This window comes from Pteropus vampyrus, unplaced genomic scaffold (genome assembly GCF_000151845.1).
Source record: "Pteropus vampyrus isolate Shadow unplaced genomic scaffold, Pvam_2.0 Scaffold653, whole genome shotgun sequence".
NCBI classification, from domain to species: domain Eukaryota; kingdom Metazoa; phylum Chordata; class Mammalia; order Chiroptera; family Pteropodidae; genus Pteropus; species Pteropus vampyrus.
This window is the reverse complement of record NW_011889434.1, coordinates 392,662-407,780: the sequence shown is the minus strand read 5'-3', so window position 1 is coordinate 407,780 and position 15,119 is coordinate 392,662. Positions and strand designations below refer to the sequence as shown.

The window sequence follows — 15,119 nt, the reverse complement described above, 5'->3', positions numbered from 1 at the left end:
AGCAAGTTTTGGCCATGTCCCTGGGGCCAGGATGACCTTCTTCCCTTGCTGAAGCCTCTCTGTTTTCCATTTCTCCAGTGGAGAATATTCAAACCACTGCTACTAGGTTTTGGCATTTGTCATCTTAATCTGCACCACTCTTTGCCTTGCCACCTCTCACTCAGAGCCTGGCCTTTACTGTGCCCTCTGTCCCTCCTACCACAGGCTCAAATAAGGAGTCTTTCCACCCACAGATGCTGCCCTGTGTGACCCAGTTAGGTTTCCCTCACTATGAAAGGAAAACGAGGGGACAAGTTCTCTACCTCTCAGCAAGATTTAGACAGTAACAGGCTGCACTGAGGTAAGGTATTGCTATATGACCCAACAGAGATGTTTTCAAGTCTCCTAAGATGCTCGACACTGTCAGAATAGGATCAGGAATTTTGTACTCAGAAATACCACCCTTCCAGATCCACCTGAACTTCCTTGTCTCAGAAATATTTGTTTTATTCTCTAACTAACTAGCATAGTGACAGGGCATGTTTGGCTGCTGGGGAGTGTAAAAAGAAAAAAAAAATCTTATTCTTTGAGAAACTTACTCAATTATGCTAGAAAATTTTCAAGAAAAATGAAATCTATGGTAATAAGACTCAGGAGTAGAATACAGAAACTATCCTCACAAAGTCTTTTGTTGGCTGGGGTTTCCTTTTTAACTTCTTTTTCTCCAAAGTTTCTTTATTTACCAGGACACCTCATTTCCAACTTGTTTTTTCACTTCTTTTTAGTGAGAAAATAATAGTGCCATGCAACCTGGGAGTAACTATGCATATAGAGGATTCCTATCCTGGATAAATATTGACTTGGCCAATCTTCAGGGTAGTAATTAGAACTCAGACAATCATAAGTTGGAATTATTTCTTAACCCTTCTCTAGCTTCCCTTCTCCTTCAACAGTGAGGAGGGGTAGCAGTCAATTGAAGCTACCAGAAATGTCAGAATAGAGAGGGTTGTGGAAGAGTCTATTTCAGACCTGACATACTACTGGGACATGCAGAAGCATGGGCCTGCTATACTGAGTCCTTTGAAATGATCCAATTGTGAGAAACTGAAAAAAGGAAGATTAAAGTATAGGACTAATAGCTGGAAGACAGAGGTGATCAAATGATTAAAGATCTTGACCTTTTTCCTGGACTAAGAATAAATAATTATGTGAGTCCAATGTCTCTCTCCATATCTCTCTGTCTCTCTGTCTCTGTCTCTCTCTCTCTCTCTCTCTCTCTCTCTCTGAATTCTCTCCCCTTTGCTCCCTCTCTTCATCCTTCCTTCTCTTTCTCTTTTCTTCAAAATGGTGTTCCAAATTGAAAGGCAATAAATCCAGAGACCAAAACAAATGAAGCCAAGAGCTCGGCTTTCTTTCCCCACCTTTTCCTATTGATCTTGTCTGTTCTTTCCTGTTCAATGAGATACTCCTCTTGTCTGTCTCTAGACTTTTAGGAGAACATTCTATGCTGACCAGGGTAGCTGGACCAGAAATTAATCTTATTGATGTTATTATGACTGGTACCAAGAAGATTCAAAACTAAAGGACTGCTTAGGGGAGGAAATTGAATTGAGAGGGCAGAGAGTCCCTGTTTTCCCATTTCTGCCTAGGTAATGCCAATCAATGAGAGACCACAAGCAACACCCTTTTGAAAGAAGCAGAGAGTATCTCTTTGATACTCTCTATGGCAGGGCTGGGGTGTCAGGCTGCTGCAGCTCGAGGCGGGGGTAGCAGAGGGTGGGGTGGACTATGGGGATGAGCTTATCACACAGAGCTCTACTTGTTAGAGATCTCATCCAGATGGGCCAACTGCACAAATCTGCCCTGTTGGAAGTCTCATGAACAATGCTCTGGAGACAGCTACTGCACTGAGCAGTAGAGCCTGCCCAACCGGGATTCAGCTCAGGGCATCAGCTGGTGCTGTGAGCCAAAGAAGCCAAAGTACCAACCAACATAATAGCCCCAAGGAGTTCACAAAGCTACTCAGAGGCAATGCCAGGTGGATGGTACTGTCCCTCTCCATCTGAGCCCCCAAGCGGAGAAGGGCGACACATGATATCACAATCAGGTACAAATGGCTTTCATTTTCCTCACCCTTTCCACACATGTATTGGGGAAGGGAAGGATGCTGGGTCCCACTGGAAACATCTGACACCTATAAATCCATTCAATCATGAAATTCTTGAACTTGGACTCTTCTCACCATAGTGAGTTGGCAGGAAGTGATAAAAGAGACTCACTTGGAGGTCACTTCCATTTACCTTCATTTTTATAGTACTCCACCCTTCCAGAGACCCATACTACTTTCTACTTGGATCACATATGAAGTGATTTTAAGTTTTAAAATAGCATATTTTATGAAGGAAAAAAACTTCCCACATAAACTGTTTTGGGTGTTTTCATTAATTCATTGCTAATATTTAATGCCAGTTAAATATTTTATACATACGTTTTTCCAGAGAAAGGGATTTATTTACTCAGTTGTTGAGGCTTCAGTTTGCTCTCCTATTTAAGAAACCAGTGATTTGTCTTCCTCTTGCCCCTCAATCCACTAGCAGGACCTCTTGTTCTCTCAGAACCCACAGTCAAATCAAAAAGAGCTTTCTGTGTAGAAGCAAGGTAGAGAATACAGTTTATTATTTTTACTTTCTCCTATAAGCCTTTTCCCAACCTATCATAAAAGAACTTACACTCTTCTAGTTAAAATGTTAAGTTGACTCTTGAAGTTCTTTTTCCTTTTTACTGAGCTATACAAATATCCCAACTTTGTCCAGAACATATCACCTCCTGGGAATCTCTACATGTGTCCTCACTTGCTTCACTTCATTTTCCATTTACTATTATCAATGTTGTAATAATTATTATCATCTTACCATTTCTGGCTGTCAAAATCTTAAATTAAAATTCTTAAATTAAATTAAAATTAAAAATATGTTGAGATTAAAGATCTTCCCAGGCTGCTCTGCTAATGAAAAACAAATCATCCAAGCATGGGAACCACCAAGTGATTAGGAATCCAGGTAGTGTGATCACTTGCTGAATGGAAGGAATGTAGAATCAGCCCTTTGAGGGCAGGGATTGCATCTTATAAAACTTTTTAGTCCACACAGCTCTGGATATATAGCATATGTATATGTGAAATAAGAGCATGACTTCTCACATGGTTTATTATAGACCACATTTCTATTCAACTTCTTTCCATTCGCCCATTGATTACAGAAAAACAGACCTGGAAAGGAACTTATAGAATCAGATAGAATGCACATATACACACACACTCACACACATGCATGCACTCACCTGCACACGCTTGCTCGCACACACAGGCTGGCCCTTGGGTATAACAGAACCAAAGTTAAAAAGACATCAAAACCCAATAAATTATATTGTCAAATAAAGAATGATAATTATTCGATTAAACATTAATCCTATTCCAAATATGAAGACAAGTATCAAGTTATATTTCAAAAATCAATCACCAAAGAAAACTTTGGCAGTGTCAAGCAAGTACAGTCAAGAGTTTTTTGGCAATAAAACCACCTGCCTCTTCCTGCTCCGCATGCTGTTCCTACTAGAGAGCCAGTCATCTCTGAAGGGATGGCAGTTAGGCTGTTCTTCCCAACCTAACATTCCTTGCTCCATTATACTTCACATCTAAGATAACATTTACAAGTTTACAAACTTGGAGTAGTGGCATCAGAACAGCATGTTAGCAAATCTCAGGCCAGGAAGAGGAAGGACATCTGAGCCAGAGGCTTTCTCACTCACAGAGTTTTCTCTCCATGGAAGAATGCAGTATGGCTGCTGTTATGAAGTAATCTGAAAAAGTCACATGAGAACGCAGCTATTGCTGAGTAGCTCTGTTTTTCTCAGTCTCTACTTTCATCATGAGGTTTTTTACAAATGTCCTGGCCGCATTATACTGGGCGGTGCATTACCAAGGAAGTACATGCTTTCACTATCAACTCCCTGGAACAAGGGCAATTCTTACTATCGCTTAAGTCTTAGGGACATTTTGCCTTACATAGCTGGATCTAGAAAAATGTGCACGTATTTTCTATTTGAATAACTTTCATTCACGACAGTATAGTGATTAAGAGTGTGGCTTTGGTACCAGACAGAGCCCGGGTTCGCATCATAAGTCCATTATTCACTGGATATGGGTTCTTGGATAAATGACTTCATCTCCCTCAGCCTCAGTTTCCTCTTCTAAAGGGTCATTTGAAGGCTCTGAAAGATCTAGCACATGATAACTATGTGGTGTGATCTTGAACAAATCATCAAATCTTTCTGTGATTCGATTTTCACATTTGTTAAATAAAGGTGATAACAGTACCTGCCTCATAATGTTGTGGTGGGAATTTAATAAGAGAATGTAGGCATGGTGCTTCAGTGTTTGGCTCATAGTAAGTACTCATGAAGATTAGCTATTATATGACCAGACCATATCATTGTAGTCTCTCTTTTACATCTGCAAATTTCTAGCACCTGGGCCTGGTTTGAACATCAGATTGTTGTCTCATTTTGCTGAGTCCACACTCACAAAAGCACAAATGGGGTCAAGTTAAAATCATCTTTCTTTCATATTTTCAGTCTCTCCACTGTCTCTGGGTTCTTCCTGCTGCCATATAACATGCTTACAAACTATGTAACTATGACAAATTGCTTAATCTCTCTAAGCTTCAGCTTTTTCAGAGAAAGAGGGGGAGAGAGGAGGGAGACAGAGAGAAGAAGAAAAAGGAGGAGGAGGAGGATGACAATTGGGAAGGAGGGTTGGTGTTAGGGAGAGAGAAAACCTCTCTCATTCAAAATGAAAACTAAAAATAAAAACCACCTTCCTCTCTAGCTATTGATTTGTTGCACCCCCTTCCATTCACCACCAGGTTTCTTATAAGAGATATTCTTATTACGTGCTTTTATATCCTTGTGACTACCATTTACTCCTTAACACACTGTAATTTATTCTCTGCTTTCTCCCTAACTCCCTCTCAAAAATGCTTTTCCCATGTTCCTCACACTGCCTTCTTAATTGCTGTTAAGTCAACATTTTTTTGTCCTAATCTTTCATGGCTTCCTGTATCATTTGTCAAATCTATCACACCTTCCTTGAAATTCTCTTCTCCCTTGGTTTTCATTCTTCAGTTTCTTCTCTCACCCCACTGGCCATCACATCTTGGTGTTCTTATTCTCCAGGATTTTATCTTTGGCTTTCGCCTCTCCTTGTTGCACACCTACTGTTTGGCTGTTCTTAACTATTTCCATGGATTTGATAACTTGTATGCTGCTACTTCTCAAATGCCTACTTTCAGTCCAGATTACTCACAGCTTTAGTCTTATTTTCCATTTCTCTGTTGAACATTACCACCTGGCTATCCCACAAGTACCTCAAACTCAACATGTCTAGAGCCAAACAACTCACAACCTCCTTCAAACCTCTTCCTCCACCCCCTCCGCCAACACCACCAATCTTGATGAGTGGCACTTCTATCTACTCAGTCACCTAAGCCAGAAAACTGGGAGTCATCCTTGACAACTCCTTTATCCATAGCTCTCAGATCAAATCAATCACCAAGTCTTGTTGAGTCTATCTTTCAAATATTTCTGAAATCTATCCTTCTTTTATCCTCCTTGACATTATCTTTGTTCAGCTTTTGATTCCATCATCATTTCCTAACCTCTACACTATGGTCAATTTGACCTTTTCAAAACATAAATTTGTTTATGACATTTCCTTGCTTTGAATCCTTAAATAGCTCCCTATTGTCTTCAAGAAAAAGTCCACATTCTTTAAATTGGCCTCTGAGAGATTTTTCTGCTCTGGCCCCTGTCAGTGCCTCCAGTCTCTTCTGTCATCATTCCCCTCACTCCCCTAAATGCACCCTGCATTTGGCCATGCTGGTCCACCCACAAATCCCTGAACCCAATAACTCATCCTGTCTAATGCTCTGTGCTTTTGCACATGTTGTTCCTTAGCTTTTAAATGTCATACTCTGACCTCTTCCATCCTGCTCATCTGTCAAGACTCTAACCAGATATATTTTCTATGAAGCCTTCTCAAATTCCTGTCACCCTAACATCCAAACAGATTTGGGTTCTCCAATAATGCCATGTATGTATCTCTGTATTTGTATTTGTGAGATTATAGTGTTCTCTTGTCTCTTTCCCTCACACATAAATGAGTTTGAGGTCAAGGATTTAATGTATTTATCTTTGAATTCCCCATATCACCCTCATAGCATGAAATGAATTAGTGTTTGCTAGATAATTTTTTTAAGCAGTGAGTACTGTATTTCTTCAAAAAAATTTAACCACTCAGTTGCTGCATTAGTTCTCCTTATCTATACTTATTTTGCAAGAGTTGTGTTATGAGGGACTATAATATGAAGATAACAAGTATCTTTGTATTATTTTCCTTTTCAAAGCATTTACTTGGCATGTCATCCTTAAAGTAAACCTTTGAGGTAAAATAACCATGTATCCATGCAGGAAATGAGGCAATGAGGCTCAGAGAGGCCAAGTGACTTACCCAAGCCTGACAACGAGGTAGTAACAGTGCCAAAAACAAAATCCAGGTTTTCTATTTCTCAGTTCAATGCTTTATCTACTGGGTAAGGAATTTTCAAAGTCAGCTTCAAGGAGTCATAGAACAGGCAGCTACCCCTTTCACACGCTCACTCTCTATATATATTTCAGTCAGAGTAGCTCTAATTTCAACTGATACATTTACTTCACCATAAAAGTCCAGTTGGGGTAGGAGTTTGCGGCGCAGGGCAAAGAGAGTTTACTGCTGCTTTTAAATTTGGGGTGGGGGGGGACCGCATCATCTATAACTTTCAGAGGTAATCTATTTATTAGGTCAAGGAGTGTTATGACTTGTTTTCTGAGAATAGGCCAACATGACAAAAGAATCTAACAATTGAGTATCTGATTCTAAGCTCTTTTTCAAATTATCGATCTAAGTCCTAAATCCTTATTAGTGTCCCTCCCCTTATACTTACTAACAATGCCTTTGCTGACTGATCTCAGTCTTATCAGGTCTTAATTTAGCACTAATCCCTAACTACTTTAGGCAGTGAGAATTACTGTTATAAAGAAGTCCCTGACCATCACAAGGGCAAGAATGCTTGAATCTTTGGTCACAGCAGTGCCTTTGCTATCTTGACTATATTTTCCACTACTCCCACACAGAAAAACAAGCAATTGGCTCTTTTAGAAAACTAATCTTTCATGGGATTCCCCATAAGGCAACTGAGTCAATGGATCACAATGTCTTAGAATTTTGGAACCTGGCTCAACAGAGCTGGAAAGGCCTTCCCAGATCATTTAGTCTGGTCTGCTCATCAGACAATATGGGGACACTAAGAACCTAATTGGGCAAAAGCCCAGGTGCTAGGTGTATCTCCCTTGTTTTTTCCACTTATTTGAAGCTGTGAAGGGAAAGAATGAAATAGAAAGTGAAGAACCAAAGTGTCTCAATTTATGAGCTCCAGAGGCTCACTTCTGAGACTGCACCAACTAGTACACTATGGCAGACTCAAGGCCAGAGATAGTCCGTAGCTGAGGAAACTATCCCTGTAATGACCATTCGGTCCCCAGCCTCTGCCATATTTATCTGTTGGCTGATATCCATATTAGATGTTCACAGTCCCCATAGAAAGAGAATAGCACAAATCTTGGCAACTGTTATGATATTACAGGTGTTAAGTGGTCATGCCAAGCTCCAAATTCTACAAATTCAGAGTATCCTTCTCCAGAGTTCCTTTGTGAATTTATTTGTGAATCCCTTAGACTTATACTTCTTCTAGCCTTTCCCTAATAGAAATATAATCTGTTATCGCCATTTAATTGGCTTAAGTTTCAGGATGTTCCTTTAAGGGAGGACACACTGTGGTTTCTCATTAATACATTGTTACTCTTCTATGAAATATATGCCATTGATTTTAAGGTTAACCCTTCCTGTTCTATCTCTTAGGATTTCAAGCTCCAGGTATATGAACTCTCTTCACCCAAAGTTGCCTAACATAGTACAGCAATAAATCATGGAAATTAATCTTATTCATGTCTATGTGCTACTTATGTAATCTCTCTCCCTGATAGCCTGATGGTGGATTCATGTTCAAGGTAAAGGATTCAGGGAGAGCGAGAAAGTCAAAACTAATGAATATATCTTCAAAGCGTCATAGATACCATGTTTGATGTTATCCCTCAATCAAGGGCTGCAGCTACAAAACAATACTTATTTCTTCCCTTTATCCTTCCTTGGAGAAGAGAGAGGGGTGCACTGCCTCTCTGACATCCTTATTTGCTACCTTCCTAGCCACCTGGGATTTGAATCTTAGATGAAAAAAAATCTCTCAGCATTAATGTCTACCCTAGGGTGAGGGTGGGTGCTTTCTGATTATCTTTGAAAGGTTGCTTGGAACCACATATTTGTTTCAGCACGCCTCAGGGAGCAGAACAGCTCCTCAATTTTTACTGGGAAATTTAATTCATTTTCCTGTCATTCCTTGAGTTCCCCTACTTTGCTTCACTCAAGGGGTGTACCTTGGAGGCCTGTTTGCCTTATTAAGCCCAGCCTCATAAGGTTAAGAAATGGCAACTGCCTGAATGCCCTTCCAGACATTCTCCAATCTGCTATTTAGAAAAGCGTAAATGTTTAGTGTAAATTGGCATAAGCATCTATTCTCTGAGTCTTGTTGAGTCCCAGTTTTACAGAGGATCTACCCCTGAGATGTAGGTCCTTTGCGGGCTCTTAGTATCCTGAAAAGTCTTCCTGAGTCCAGGTAAGGTAAAACTTTTCACCAGAAATGTGAAGCCATCAAGTGAGTGATCAGTAGTAGGGGTTCCTTCAATTGCGAACTTCATTAAAACAGGGGAAAGGGTGTTTTTCATCTGTAGCTAACAGCACAGTGTTTGAAACAATGGAAGTGGGCAATAAATGCCAGCCAAATGAACAATTGCACGTGTGGAAGTAACTGCATTTGGCCCTGCTGCCAAATGTGTCTGGTTACAAAGACCAATGAGTATGTTTTCTTGTGCTTTTGAAAGCGGTAGTGGTGGGGGAACGGGCAAGGAGAGAACATGAGTCCACAAGATAATTGGGAGGCTAGGGTTTGGGCTAAGCTGAGGTTGGAGTTCTCTGGGTTTTGTTTGAGTTGGTTTTGTTTCTTCAAAAGTCCATATAGTCTAATGATTTTTTCATTCCAAAATTAAAAACTTTTAAAGGTTTCCCTTTGTCCATAGATATAAGAACAATCTCTTCAGGTTGGCTTTCACCTACCAATATTGCTTCATCTCCTTTGCATTTATTCACAGATTTTTGTGGAGTACCTATCAAAATATGCTGGGCACTGTAACTAAATACAAGGGCAACACAGTGAAGAAGAAACATAGCCGCTGCCCTCAGAGGGCTTATATTCTGGTGGGGAAGACAAATTTGGACTAAGTTATTGGAGAATAGTAAAATGAAGAAAATGTGGACATGTTATGGAAATATATAAGAGGAGTAGTAGAAGTTGGAGGATGGGGTATCATGGAAGGTTTCCCTGAAACAGAGACAATTAAGATATGACCTGAAGGAAGAGCAAGAGGAAAGGAAGCAAGATGGACATAAAGAGAGGCAAAAAAAGAATGAAGTTGTTAGGGATAGGAGAGTTTTAAAGAGGGAAGTGCTGTAACAGGTTTACATTTTGCAAAGACCATTCTGAGCGCAGTGTAGAGAACGAATTACAGGGAGATAAGAGTAGGTCATTAGGTGAAAATGGTAGTGGCTTAAAAAGCGGAAAGTAATACATGCTAGGGAAACATAAAGCAAGGATACTTAACCTGGTCCTGGAGATCAAGGAAGGCCTCCCTCAGGAAATGACGTTTTAAGTGAGACTTAAAGGCTGGGTTAGCCATGGTGAAAAGTTTGAGGATTTGAGGTGTTGAAGAGTGTTTCCAGTACAGAAACTTTGTGTTTTAGCCAAAGCAGTCCTCATTTTTCCTAACGCTTTGGTGACAACCTGGAATACCAGGTGCCTTTTCCTTCTAGCCAAATCATGTCTATCTTTCTAAGGCCTTCTAAAATCCCACCTTCTCTGATCACACCCAGAAAAATGAGGACTGCTTTGGCTAAAACACAAAGTTTCTGTACTGGAAACACTTCAACACCTCAAATCCTCAAACTTTTCACCATGGCTAACCGAGCCTTTAAGTCTCACTTAAAACGTCATTTCCTGAGGGAGGCCTTCCTTGATCTCCAGGACCAGGTTAAGTATCCTTGCTTTATGTTTCCCTAGCATGTATTACTTTCCGCTTTTTAAGCCACTACCATTTTCACCTAAGGTTTCTCTTGTTTCTAGATTTCTATTCCATGTTTGTCACTTAGCATTTAAAGATACACTTTAGTACTTAACTTGGCACATATCCCCAAATCCCATGTAAGCTCCTTGAATTTATGAACTATCTTCAATTACTTTGGCATTACCCAGGGTTTTGGTCAGTAAGGTACTCATTGAATGAATGAATGAATAAATGAATGAATGAGGCATTACGGTCCCTGCAGACCTCCTTTAGTAATTCACTATTATCTGTGAAGCTGAAAAGGTCTGCTTTCCCTAAAAGTTTCTACAACTTGCATCCAAAGACCTAAGATTTGAAGCTGATAGCTCCTTCCCACTGGTCACTGCTTCTTACTCCCTTACAATTCTGCCCCCCTCCCACCACCACCACCTTCTATTGTTTCTTCTGTCTTCTGGTTGTCAGCCAGGATGAGAAAATGGTCTAGCTGTCCTCAGAGACTTACACCAGCCTGGACTGCTCTGCAGTACCATGAAGGGCCAGGACTTTTGTTCACAGCTGGGACCATGGTGAGACGGTGAGCACAGCTGACAGCCCCACTCTGGAGCAAACATCAATCTTCCTCTGTCCTCTCAGCCAAGTTTCACAGACCAGCTCTATTGAAAACTGGCTGCACTCGCCTGGGTCTCACTGACATACCACCCACAAATCTTGCCTGGGAGCAGCTGGGTGAATCTAGGCTTTGTACCTTTTAGGACCTGCCCTGGCTCTCTTCTCTATCCCCAGTTTCTAATCATGTTACCTCAACTCAGGGTCTTGCAAGAGCATGTCCTCCTAGGTCCCCACACCCTAAACAATGCCCAGCTCTCCAACCATATCTTCTCACTCCCAGCAGCATACCAACACCCTCATTTGCCCAGTATCACAGTAAAAAACACAATACAAAAGAACCAAACCAGAGTTTTTGATGTGTACTTTAGGGACCCTGCCTTTCCAAGCAGACTGGTCCCAGGTCCTTGGACACATTGTGTGTAATCTTTGCCTTCTAAAGACTTTCCCACTCTTTTAAACCCTGAAAATTGGATAGGGCCTGGATCCTCCAAAGACTGCCCTTTGAGATCCCAAGTGAGGACTTCTTTGCCACATTCTCCTCCCAGGTCTCCTCCTTCCTTAGCAACTTTGCCCTCTTCAGCACTCACCTGGGGTGAGAATGACACCCTGTTACACTCCGGGCTGCCTCTTGCCCCAAGAGTTCCTTTGCCTATGTTACTCTGCCTGCTGGCTAACACAGTTTTCATCAATTTGTTGAGGCCTGTTTCCATAGGTTTCAACCTCCCCTTAATCCCAAATGCCTCTTTCACTAACAATGGCTCATTTCAGCAAGGCTTCTTCAGGGGTCTGGTGGATGGGGACTGCAGGCTGGAGGACATTCCCCTTCTGGGATACCTTATCAGAACTTCTGGCACAGAACCTTTTTCAATCTAAAACACCCCCCTCCCCCGATTTTTACATGGTACATCCCTACTAAAGGGTGTGCATTCCGCCTAATCCCTTGGTTAATAAGCACTCTTCTAAAGGGAAACCCATGTATGTACTCCTCCCCAGGAGTGATTAATGACTTTTTTAAATGTTTTATTGTGGAAACTTTCAAAAAAATACACAAAAGTAGAAAGAATAGTATAATGAACACCCCATGGACCCATCATTAAGTTTCAACAATTTAGACCAAAGATGCAGCACTTTAAATACTACTGGTTTATCTTCCTTAATAACATAACAGCTGAAAAATATGAAAGATGTAACTTTCATCATTACTAGCAAAATGGGGACTGTGGGTGCAGGTTATAAGCATGAACAAAGTTATCTCTGGAAAACTGACTCAAGGCATTCTCTTGTGGCAATGCTGAGATTGTAGGAGTCAGTGTAGACTGGTGGAAATCAGTCCTCTCTGTTGGTTGATGTATAACATGGATGATTTGACATAATAATTCCAAGTGAAGTCTGTGGTTCACAAAACCACAAATTTCAGTAAATTACATGCTGAATTATTGACTAAGGAAGGGCAGACCAAGGGATTATGTGCAAGTCTGGCATCCCAAGGTCACCCAAGGACTACATTGATTAGATTCAGGTTCTCAGTCATCTGAAGTACCTATTTCTGCCAAATGGGTGGGTCAGTTGGAGCAGGGGGAGAGGGGGTTGATTACAGGAGGAGAAAACCACTAGAAGAGAATAGATATCCCTAAAAGGATATTAAACTTTCTTATGACTGTTTCCACTGTTTGTCCTGTCTGTCATGGGCTAGCAAACTAGACTAATTTGCTGAACTGGTTTTAGGAAATCCCTTATGGAATGAGGCAAGTATAAATAGATAGAAAAACACCGTTATTAAAGAAATACCATTTTGCTTAGGCTTGAAATGTTAGGGTTTTTTTAACTTAAATTAACCAAACATTCTTTTAAAAATCATCCTATAAGCTAGTCAGAACCAAATGAAAAATATATCAAATTGACCCTAGGATGGAGCAATTTTATCTACTACCCAGAATCTATGGGAGGACACTGATGTCCCTCTCCACCATCCAGAACAGACTGACCACTACTTTCCAGACCTAGGGAGGTTCTCTTAGCCACAAGGCAAGATAAGCAAGACCAGAAGATACTGTTGGGCAGGGCGTTTTGTACCCTGTACAAGGTTATCCAACTAAAAAGAGACAAATAGAGGCTAAAATTTGTTCTTCAACTGCCCTGGTGAAGATCCAATGTCCCTGAGAAAGAAGAATGTTTTTCTCATTGTTCCACTGGAGTGGACACTTCATTGCAAGTTGTCTGCCCCTCAGGTAGCACATGTTTCTAATCAGCACAAAGGCACTTATGAGCAAATGGTGGCCTTGAAAATTAACATAGAGATCTTGGAGCCTCTGAGTGTTCTGTGAAGGCTGGGGCCACAAATATTCTCTGTCTGGCCATGGGCCTTGAAGCCAAAACATTGATTTAAGCTACCTTTCCCTTCCAGTTGAAACAGATTGTGAAGACAGTGGCTCAGCTGTAAATTCCAAAGGAAGAAGAGTAACTCCGATTTGCTGAGGACTCACTAAAAGTCAGGAATCTGCTGAAGCTTTATCCTACAAGTAAGTGGAAGAGACAGGTGAGTATTCACATTTGAGAGGTTGGCATGGCATAATGGGGGGAAATGGGCTTTGGAGTTAGAGAGAAGTCAGAATCTTTATTCTGAGATTTACTAGCTAGCAACTTGGAGTATTTAACTTCTCTGGGCTTCACTAAGGTAACATATGTAAAGAGCTGAGCACAATGCTGCCTGGCACATAGAAGGCATTCAGTTCTTATGTCTCTTTTTGCTACTACCCTGATTCCAAAGTTAATTCACATTATTCACACCCTCAGCCTTAAGACTTGACTCAGAGTAGAGCATAAGGATGAGTCTACTAGACAGAAAACGGGAGAGTCAGGAGATGTGGATCCCAATGCCAGACGCATCCCCTGTTACAGTACATTGAGTAAGTTACTCCCCTCTCCTGACCCCATCAATAAAATGAGAGAACAAGCCTAGTTCGAAAGCTGAAAGGAAAGAGCAGGAAATCACTTTTCTTGGGCACATGCCATGTATATGCACTATGCTAGACCCTTTTACATACCTTATATATTCTAAACCAGCACTGTCCCATAGAACTTTCTGTGATGGTGAAAATATTCTGTATCTATTGTTATCTAATATGGTACCATCAGGGAGAAGGGAAATTTCCTACTTCCACCCTTCTTTACTTCTTACAGCTGGACCAATAATAAAATAATAAAATTGACACAAGGCAAGATTAATAGGAGAAAAAAATTAATATGTGCCCATGGGAGAATCATAATATGATGCTCAGATGATAAAAGGGACTCAAAAGGGGGTCAAATATACGGTGATGGAAGGATACTTAACTCTGGGTAGTGAACACACAATGCAATATATGGATGATGTTTTATAGAATTGTACACTTGAAACCTATATAATTTTATTAACCAATGTCAGCCCAATAAAGTTAATTTTAAAAGAAATGATCAAATTAGGTAATTTTTATATTTTTTTAGACAAAGAAACAATCAATTTGTGAGCAATTGACAGGATAAAGAAAGTTAGTGTCCATTAGAAAGGAATCTAAGCAAGGTTCAGGCTTAGGTAGTAAATTAGTAAAGGCTTTACAAGGTTTGTTTATACAGGCTTTTTTGACTCTGGATTTTATAATTTTTGTGATAAGGCTATCTTTTAGCCCTCGGGAGAAGGGATGGCACCTATCACATAGAGATTTATTTCCTGCTTTGACAGAGACAGAGGAGAGTCAGAGAGCAACTCCTGCTCTGAGTGCTTTAATTCAAAATAATCGATATTGTGAGCTATCTTGGGGAAGCCTGCCCTAGGCCCTGCCAGCACTGATACTAGCCATAAGTAACTACTGAGCCTTTGAAATGTGATTAGTGTGACTGAGGAACTGAGTTTTTCATTTTAATTAATTTTAATTAATTCAAATTTAAGTACTGACATGTCTAGTGGCTACCATACTGGATACTGCAGCTCTAAGATTATGAGGCAGGAATAATTATTCTCATTTAATATAAGGTGAAACTAGGGCTCAGGAAAGCTTAAGAATTTGTTGAAAGTCACATAAATAGTAAACGACTAAACCAGATTCACAACCAAGCAATAGAAAGTTGAGCAGGTATACCAGGAATGTCAGATATACCAGGAATTACTGAGGCTCCACTACTTACAAGTTATATGACCAAAGAAAAATAATTATAGACTCTAGGACTCACTT

At 40.5% G+C, this 15,119-nt stretch overlaps 1 long non-coding RNA gene across 1 annotated transcript in view; it reads right to left on the bottom strand.

Annotated features, from left to right (window-relative positions):
• The window catches only part of LOC111733831, a 42,453-nt gene that overhangs the window by 24,418 nt on the left and 2,916 nt on the right, over positions 1-15,119 (bottom strand). Inside the window, exon 2 of the long non-coding RNA XR_002778195.1 lies at positions 2,468-2,622. This is a non-coding gene — a long non-coding RNA (uncharacterized LOC111733831). The remainder of the gene's footprint in view (positions 1-2,467; positions 2,623-15,119) is intronic.